The sequence below is a fragment of the Notechis scutatus genome, chromosome 1, assembly GCF_049901735.1.
Source record: "Notechis scutatus isolate UNSWTSFEM ecotype Mainland chromosome 1, rNotScu1.2, whole genome shotgun sequence".
NCBI lineage: Eukaryota > Metazoa > Chordata > Lepidosauria > Squamata > Elapidae > Notechis > Notechis scutatus.
Genome location: NC_142009.1, coordinates 271,715,517 through 271,724,885, shown reverse-complemented (window position 1 = coordinate 271,724,885; position 9,369 = coordinate 271,715,517). Strand labels below are relative to the sequence as shown.

Genomic DNA, 9,369 nt, shown 5'->3' with positions numbered 1-9,369 from the left:
CTCTGTTCCTCCCTGCGTGTCCTAGGATGAAGAGGGGATGGGCCTGGTTCTTCCTCTGACTGCCCAGCTAGCCTCTGCCCTTCCCCAGCCTACTCCACAACCTCCGGAGCCACACCTCCACTCCCTGTTGGCTGTTCCTCCTCTCCCTCAGAGTCTGACTCTAACAAGGGCATGACAGTTCCCAGCACACAGTTTATTGGTAGATATCTTCAAGGCAGTGTTTGGTAGATTCCCTGCGTCCCCCTTTCCCTCCCATCCAGGGTCATCTCTTTATGAGAAAGACAATTTGTTCTTCAGAATGCGTGCCATAGTGAGGATGGGGATTCAAGCTTTAATTTGACTGCTCACAATGAACTTCTGATGGTACAGTTGATCTCCCATGGAACTGATCATCCTTTGAAGTATTTTAGTACTTTTCTACTTTTTATTGATTTGTAATGATTAATTAATTAAATAGTTGATCAATAAACATATCCGTATAACTTACCTCTGATGCATATGTATATTCAGGGAAATTATGAGGTATTAAATATTACAATATTAAATACAATACAAAAATTACAAAGTGTATATGATCAAGCAGTTAGATAGCATGTTCAAAAATAAATTACAATGTCTAAGGAAATAAAAATAGATAAATCCTAACTAATCAGCAAAAGATCACCAGAGAGGATGCCAGCCTAGCCCTCTATAACGACAAGTATGATTACTGGACAGAAGTCAGAAACCTTTCTTTCTGGCTGCTTTCATGCTTTGGAACTCTTTTGCAAAGCTTGTATTTTTCTCTGTTGAATTTCTCCTGGCAGGCAAAAATGTTCTTACTGAGGCAGGCATTTGGCCTTTAAACTACACTATTTCTCAAGGTAGATTTCAACTCTGTTTTCTTTTAGTTGATGTGTTTAAACTGCGTGTTTCCTTGTGTTTTCACTTTTACTTTTATTGGCTTACCTACATTTTATGGTGGTTTTTACTGACATTTTTATATTTATATCCTTTATTTATTAGAGTTATCCTTACTACAATCAAGAGACATGTTTTGCTGTTTATATACATTCATAAAAATAGAAGTATAATTAAGGTATAAATATAAAGGAAATAAACAATTACCATAAACACACAATCAACTAATGACATCAATTCATACATTGAAAGACCTCCAACATAATTCTGTTTAATAACTTAGAGAAAGCCAATTTAGTTTAGTTTCCTTTATTGTCATTGCACCTTGTACAATGAAATTAAATGCCATCTTCAGTGTACATTATAACTATAAAAATAAAACACAAACATACGTCCTTCACATTCTATACAATTGAATTGAAAACCCTACAGTGCATTAATATTGTTTTCAGCCTATTTGTCTTTGTTTTTATTATCCTGTACCGTCTGCCAGATGGTAATAGTTCAAAAAAAGGGTGCCCAGGATGAGATAGATTTTTAAGAATGTTTTGAACTTTCTTAAGGAAGTGGGAGCTGTAAAGTTCTTCCAAAGAGGGGAGAGGGCAACCAATGATCCTCTGGACAATGATGTTAACCCTCTCGAGTGCTGTCCTATCTGCCACTGTGCAATTGGCAAACCATATACAGGTGCAGTAAATTAAAATACTCTCTATGGTACAGTGGTAGAAGGTCACCAGTAGTTTTTCATTCAGTTGTTGTTTCCTGAGAAGTCTCAGGTAGCATAATTTCTGCTGGGCCCTTTTGACCAGTACTGCAATGGGAGTGCCCAGGTCAGGTCCTCTTTTATGATAACACCCAGAAACGTAAAACTGGCCACTTGCTCCACTCAGTCTCCATTGATAAACAAGGGCTGGATGTCTGAGCTATTCTTTCTATAGTCCACTATAAGCTCCTTGGTCTTATTGGTGTTAAGGACCAAGTTATTGTCTCCACACCACGAAAGCAACTGGTCCACCTCATCTCAATAGGCAGACTCATCCCCCCCGGAGATGAGTCCCATCACTGTTGTATCATCTGAAAATTTAGTAATAGTATTACTAGCGTGAGAGGGAATGCAGTCATGTACATAAATAGTATAGAGTAAGGGACTCAACACGCAACCCTGTGGTGTACCAGTGTTAAGAATAAGGGCTGAAGAGATATGATTACCTAATCTGACCCTCTGAGAGCGGCCAGACAGGAAATCCATAATCCAAAGGCAGATTGAATAAGAAAGTCCAAGATCCATAAATTTAGACACTAGTCTATGTGGAAGTATTGTGTTAAATGAAGAACTAAAACCTACAAAAAACATCCTCACATAGCCCGCCCGCCCCCGCTGTTCCATATGACTCAGAGCAGTGTGAAGAGTGATGGCTATAGCATCCTCTGTAGATCTATTTCTTCTGTATGCAAACTGGTGTTTATCAAATGTATGCGGAAGACCAGAAATGAACAGAAATTATGTGGAGCACTGATTAAATTTCCGAACGGAAGTTATTCCAAAGGGTAGGTACCCCAATAAAGTGCCTCCACCCATCTCTCCTTACAATAGTGGTGAACCCACAACCAAGTTCTTCTAGGACATTTGGAATGAGCAGGCCATAACTGGTTCAAGGAGGAGGTTTTACAAATACTCCAGCAGGTACCAAGCCAAATAGGGATTTACATGTCATACTGAGCAATTTTATTATTAACACATCTGCCTTAAGCACCATTTTAGTGCTTCAACACATCTCTTCCCAGGCCTCTTTTTTGTGCTGTTTATCATCAAAATGAAGCAGAAACTTAATATCTTGGTCAATAAATGAATACCATAGATCCACAAGTTTTATCAAAGTGACATAAATGTATAGGGAGGAGAGATTTCTAAGTGAGTTTTAGCAGGAAAGAGACTTGGAATTACTCTCATGTCTGCTAATTTCACCCTCCCTTTCCCCCAGTTTGCACTCCAGTCAGCCTTATGTCTAAACTTGGATTTGATTTGAGAAAATGCACATTGTGAACAGAAAAAGGAGGCATTAACTGATGAAAATGTGTAGATAGTAAAATGATTAATTGCTCTGTCCCATTAGCTGATTCCACTACACAACACCCTCAAGGAGTTACGGGGGATGGGGTTTGCTATGGCAGTCAGAATAATAAAAAGTTAATAGGCCATTGAGAATTAATTTCTTACAAAACAATTTACTTTTAAGCTAAAGGTATTGTGGGATGAAAAAGAGGCAATTTTGCTTCCCTCTTTATTGTATCTAATGTATAACAAAATCACTCTATCATTAAAACATTTGTTCTATTTAATTTTAGAGGCAATATGGCTTCCCCCAAATTAATGCCTCCTGCAGCACCCTGCAGGCCAAAACGGGGTGCAGGGGTCACGCCCCACGCCCCCCCCCCGGTGCCTCGTTTTCACTGTCTGTGGCCTCCTACAGCACTCTGCCAGCGGTTTTTGGGCTTATTTTGGCCTGTTTTTTAATGCTTTTTAAGCTCATTTTGGGCCATTTTCCAGGCCATTTTCAGGGCCATTTTGGGGGCCACTTTCCAGGCCATTTTCAGGGCCATTTTCAGGCTGTTTTCAGCTGGCAGAGTGCTCCAGGAGGCCATTGACACCCCTGACCTACACAAACAGTATTTCTGTGTGCAACATCAATATGGAGGAGGTTAACAGAAGAGTAACAGTTAGTGAAGAGGTGCAGTGGATTAGAGGGACCTAACTCTTCCACTACCTCAGCTCTTCTGAGTAATTAACCTAATTAGAAGTTTGCTTCCTAGGGGATGCCTGAAGTAAGAGAAACTGTTATATGACAACTGTGCTTAATACAGATTGGACAATGGAGACATTGTCTTCTACATGAAAGCTGATTAGGCAAATTTGGCGCAAAGGATGACTAGTGGGTGGCAAATTTTGCTACAACCATTCAGTCAGTTTCTTAAAGGACTGTAGGCCATGCATCACTGAGAGATTGCATTGGATCCTGGAGCCCACAGTTTTGGACACTGGAATATTTCAAATAGGCTGTTGTGCAATCATTTAAGTCCAGGTGTGAATCAGGTACTTCATGATGAAGAATATGGCAGTTTTCCTATACTGTTTACTGATTACATTTTTCTAGATCTTCACCTAGTTGGCCCTCATTTTAAAAAATCATAATCCTACAGTACGGATTATAAAGGAAGCAGAGATATGCTCACAGGGTCTTGCTTTGTTATGCTTGATGCTTGATTGTGGTCAGGAACATTCTTATTATTGTATTTGAGTGTGGGGATCTTCAGGCACTCCTTCCAGTAATAAGTACATTTATCACTTTTTTGTAATTGTTGTGTCTTGTGCCTCCCTACTACATGTCTTATGAATTGTTGAGGACAAGGGTAAAAATAGAAATGGGAAATAAATGTGAAGGAAACCAAGAATAAGAAGAGAAAGTAAGGACTCATGAAGCAAGATGAAACAACTGAACTCTCAAAAACTCCTATGTAAGTTCAGCATACCTGACAAAGGAGTTCCTATTTTTTAATCAGAGAAAATCACCATCTTAGTGATAGACTGTGCTTTGATCTCAGGAAAACATGGATGGTCAACTTGGATACATGGATGGTCAACTTAGAAATTGCTCTATTATCTCAACCACATCAGCACAGTGTGGAATGCTGACTGAAGGCACACTTAGTTGCTGCTAAAATGTTTCTGAAGTTGTTAAACATAGTGCATTTTATGGGAAAGATGTCGGGTACAGAATCATATCTCTAGGTTTCTCGTGGCTGCCAAATGCCACGTGGTTGAAAAAAAAACAGAGAATGAACATAAGTGGTACCTATAGTTATGCAAATATAGAAAAAAGTAAGGATCTGTATAGTTTATTGTGCATATAAAACCTTTCTTACGCATAAACACAACAGAGCTAACCAGCCATTACATTTTCTAATATTCAGCTGGATACTTTCAGATGGTTTTTGAATTCAAAAAGGAAAATATTTGTCAAGTTGGCAGGACGTTTGCTAAGTGCAGGAAGATGCATGAAGTTGCCTTCACAACCAATGTTATACAGGTGCTGCTGCTTCAAGCTGCAGAGAAAAAATAAATTTTCATGTGTTTGAAGAGGATGGAAAAAAATCTAACATGATACTTGGATCCTCTCACTGTAGAGATGTCTAACCACAAACTTGCTTTAACAACACTGATTTCCTTTAGCCAGTGAAACATCACATTGACATTCTTTCACTGAGTTGTGGTTTCTAGATACTGCAATAGGCAAAGCTGAGGTCTGCTCAAATCAGTAACTATTTGTGTACATTTTGGTATACTTTTCAACTCAACATGCCAAAGTAAATCTCCCATGTAAAAAGTCTGGACTTGGTGGTTTATTATATAGACTGGTAAAACTTCACAGCTTTATTATTTAGAAAACTGTCCTGGTGATTCTTTCAATATGAATAATGGAAAAATTAAAACTGATGTGATTTTGGCAACAGTCATCAAATGAACCCCATAATGATATCAGTAAGGTAGCTTGGATCTATTACTAGGGGAATGGAGCCTAAAGTAAATCACAATGTGAACAAGTTCAAACTAAGAGACAGAATTAAGACAAGGTGGTAAGGAACTATTTAGAGGGGCTGCATTTCCACTTCCAAAATGCAAGAATCAGGTTCAGACTCTTTTATACTTTCAAGCAGCATTCCTATTACTGGCATTACTCTTTCACATGTATGCATTCAAGGTTAAGTGCAAGTTTTTTTAAAAAAAGTCCAACACATTTCACTTCAGACACCTAACTGTTCTGCTCAAAATACAAAATCCACAGAGTCATGTCTGTAAAGTAGTGGACCTTCTGAAGCAGCCTCTCTTTTCTCCTTTCAGGGCTTATTTTATTATGGCTTAGGAACCAGAGGTACAACAACGTTTGTCACAATCTTATTTACGACACTTCAAAGACTTGATGGTTTGTACATTTCAATATCCTACTTGCTTGAAAGAATAGAAGAAAGCTGGAATAGAGGGAGGAAAGGCAACCCCTTGTGATTCAAAGGACAGGATTTAACTCTTGCTTTATTAGCCTGGAATACAGGGTCCCTTTCTTTTAAATAAACCTGAAAGAAGACATTTTCAGGGCACCTGTTCACCATGCAAAGAAGGCTATTAAATGAGAAATAAAAGTCTTTCATTTAATGTTACAAAATTTATGTTAAGCAACGGAAGAAATGGAAAAATACCTCTAGATGTCACACTGGTCACCAGAGAGAGATGAGCATTAGCACAAGATAATTATGCACTCATAAACTATGAGTGCATTTTGCTTCTTCTTTTCCAGAGACCCCAAAACTCCTCCTCTAGAAGTGGTAATCCTGGGATTTGAAATCCAATCCATGGGAAGGGGACCATCTCGGAAAAACCTATGCTTTGCTAAGTTATTTTTAATCAGACGTAATTAAACTACTAAACATTAAGCTTCTGTTTCAGTTTCTAGAAATGTTTTCTCATAGACAGTTATGCTAAATTGGTATTACATAGCCCTTTAGAACTGTTTCTTTCAGATCTGTCTGAATCATGTCAGTAAGATGCACTACTGTCACAGAAACAAAGACTTCTGACTTTAATAACCTGACCAAACCTAGAAAATAAAACTGCAAAACATTACTTCTACCATTTTTTGCACCATGAATCTTTTATGGTTTTACAGAACTGATGTTTCGGTTCTTGAATATTCATTCTCCTATTGAATAGCCTTCTTGATTCTCTCTCCTGCTTGCTAATTATGAAATCAACACCCTCCTTTGTTTTAGAGCCCTAATTCTTAATGAGATCCTGTGCTGAATAGCTAAGGGATTTTTTTTTGCAAGTAAAAGGATTTCTCTCTTGATGTGAACCTCAAGACAGCCTTCTCCTGAAATTAAAATATGTAAGAGGTGAAAGATATTTATGCTTTCTATCTGGAGGGTAACTAAGTATTCTTACAGTAAATTCACTTAACAGGCCTGCACGTTCAACAAATAAATTTTGCAATGAATGGTTAATTACCCTAATTGTTAGTGGGGCAGATTCTATATGCTAAAGTCTGGCAGAATATTACAGAATTATTCCTGCATTAAAATGTTTTCTCTTGCAGACTGCAGAGGGACTTGCTTTTCTACACGGACAAGAAGACATTTGTTTTCATGCTACACTGAGCAAGCAATGAGCTAATTCAGTAACTGAACTTTAATAGTCCATATGTGACTGGAAAAATAAAATTATGTGTTCAGGAATCTGGTACCAGTTTAGAAAAGCAAAAAAAGAAAAGGAAAAATTGTGTATTTTAATAAATCTTAAAGGAATCTATTTCTTGTTTTTGTGTAAACAATTTGACCTATGAACCCATTTTCTTCAAACCTGATCCTAGATATTTCCAGCCAACTGCCTAGCAATCACAGTAGTTCATGAGAAACCCTTGATTGTAATTTTGAGGGAAGAGAACTAGAGGAATAAGGTGATGACAACACATTTTTCCACTATCTGTGGATATATCTGCCTATGGTATGAACTTCACTATTTTTCCTGATTAACATCTTTGATTTGAAAGAAAAGGGCCTGGGGGTCTTACTTTTAAGCTGAACTTAAGTTGATACATGGTCTTTGAACTAAATGTATACACCCAGGCCTTAGAAAAGAAATATAGCTATTTTAGATCTCAGTATTACTAATATTAGGCCCGATGCTACCTGTAGTCATGAATGGAGCTCTGGCCCATTCTTCACCAGATAGTTAGGGCCTCCTGCAAAAGGTTCCTATCACCTTGTTTGAAAATGCTCAGAAGTCTGAACTGTTTTAACAGAGAAGGAAATGGATGGTAAAGGGCCCTATATCTAAAATATTTTAGATATAGTTGGAATGAAAGGTTAATTAATGTTAAAAGCTCTTTTATTTGGTTAGAAAGAAGCAGTGCTTCCAGTCTATGGGAATATGCAAAGCTTCTGATGTTTTGCCAGGGAATTTATTTAGGGAGATGATAAAGACAGATTACTTGATTGCTGACTGCACTGTTTGGCCTTAACCTACAAATAAGAAAGTGAGAATAGACAGAAAGCAAAACAAGGCTTTAAAGGAATTTTTCATTAAATACAACAGGCCCAAGATACAACTAATTGGTTTGTTGTAAGCATATGCTTTTTGAATATAGCTTCAAAAAAATTGGGAAACTGGCAGTGTCAGGATATAAAGACTTTTTTTATTGTGACTATGTTCCCAGCAATAGTTTCCCCCTTCAGGGAAAAATGATCCTCAGCGACTAACAAATACACAAGAAAGCATATACTGTATTATAGTTTCTTGTGCTCTAAAAAACAGTAACTCAGGAGAACTTTGGTAAAGGAAACTATCAAAAGTCTAGTGACAAACGCATTATCATTTAAAAAATATTTATGAATTCCTCAAATGTAGCTGTAAATTATACATTAATGCATTTATATTCAATATCAATATCAAATATCAATTATATTCAGCAAGAGGTAGCACCTAGCTGTTGTTGGCTAATCAAAAAAGCAGATCCTGAGACTTCCAGGACCAGTGTCTAGAATGAAACATCACACACACACACACACCCCTAGGGGAAAACAATGGCAAATATCACCAACTTTCGGTAATGCTTCCAAGGTAGCCTTCAGGAGTTGAGCTTTAGCCTTTGTATTTCCAACTGAAGATCAATTTCTTAATTCAATTTACTCAAGAGTGTCAGAATACCCAATAGACTCCCAAACAGCACTTGCTAAATCTTGACAGGACTGATGAATTTAGTGCTCATTCACACATTTACCACAGGGGAAAGACACCAGACAGTAAAAGTTTTTCATCCCTCACCTCATCCCTAAAGAACCTAATGATACTAATTAGGGTATCACAGCACATCATTCAGTAAACTACAGTATGTATAATCCCATCACTTTCATAATTTGAAAGCACAGCTAATAGCATAAAAGCTTTTCTTCCCCTCCAGGCAAAGTAGCCATTTTCCCAGAGATGGAATATTTTGTTTCTCGTATTTTCATACAGATGAAGAGAGCTGGATTCAGCCTCCTCTTTCTCACAAAGAATACTGAAGCAAAGCTGTTTCAGTCTTAGGACTGCTCCCCTCCCAACTGCATGGAGGTAATACAAACCAGCGTAAATCAAAGAGTGTTCTTGCCATCAGATCCACCCTAAAGCCGTTTTCAAATTGGGAATCTAAAATTACCATATATACAGCATCTGCAGTTGAGCCAAGTACAAATCAAGATGAATAGCTGTGACGCACAAGGTAGAGTGCAAAAGTATGCAGCTGGGGCTCTGAACAATGTAAGTTCTTGCTGCTAAAGCTTCTCTAATGCCTTTCACAGAGAGCACAGAAACAACAAAGGGGCCTGAGAGAAAGAGAGAGAAATTCCAGTAAGATGAGTGAAAACATAGCTCAAATCCCAAGC

The 9,369-nt window shown here is 37.8% G+C and overlaps 1 protein-coding gene across 19 annotated transcripts in view; it reads right to left on the bottom strand.

The window, feature by feature from the left end:
* The window catches only part of RAD51B (RAD51 paralog B), a 348,291-nt gene that overhangs the window by 117,332 nt on the left and 221,590 nt on the right, over positions 1–9,369 (bottom strand). The gene's annotated exons all lie outside the window — the stretch shown is intronic.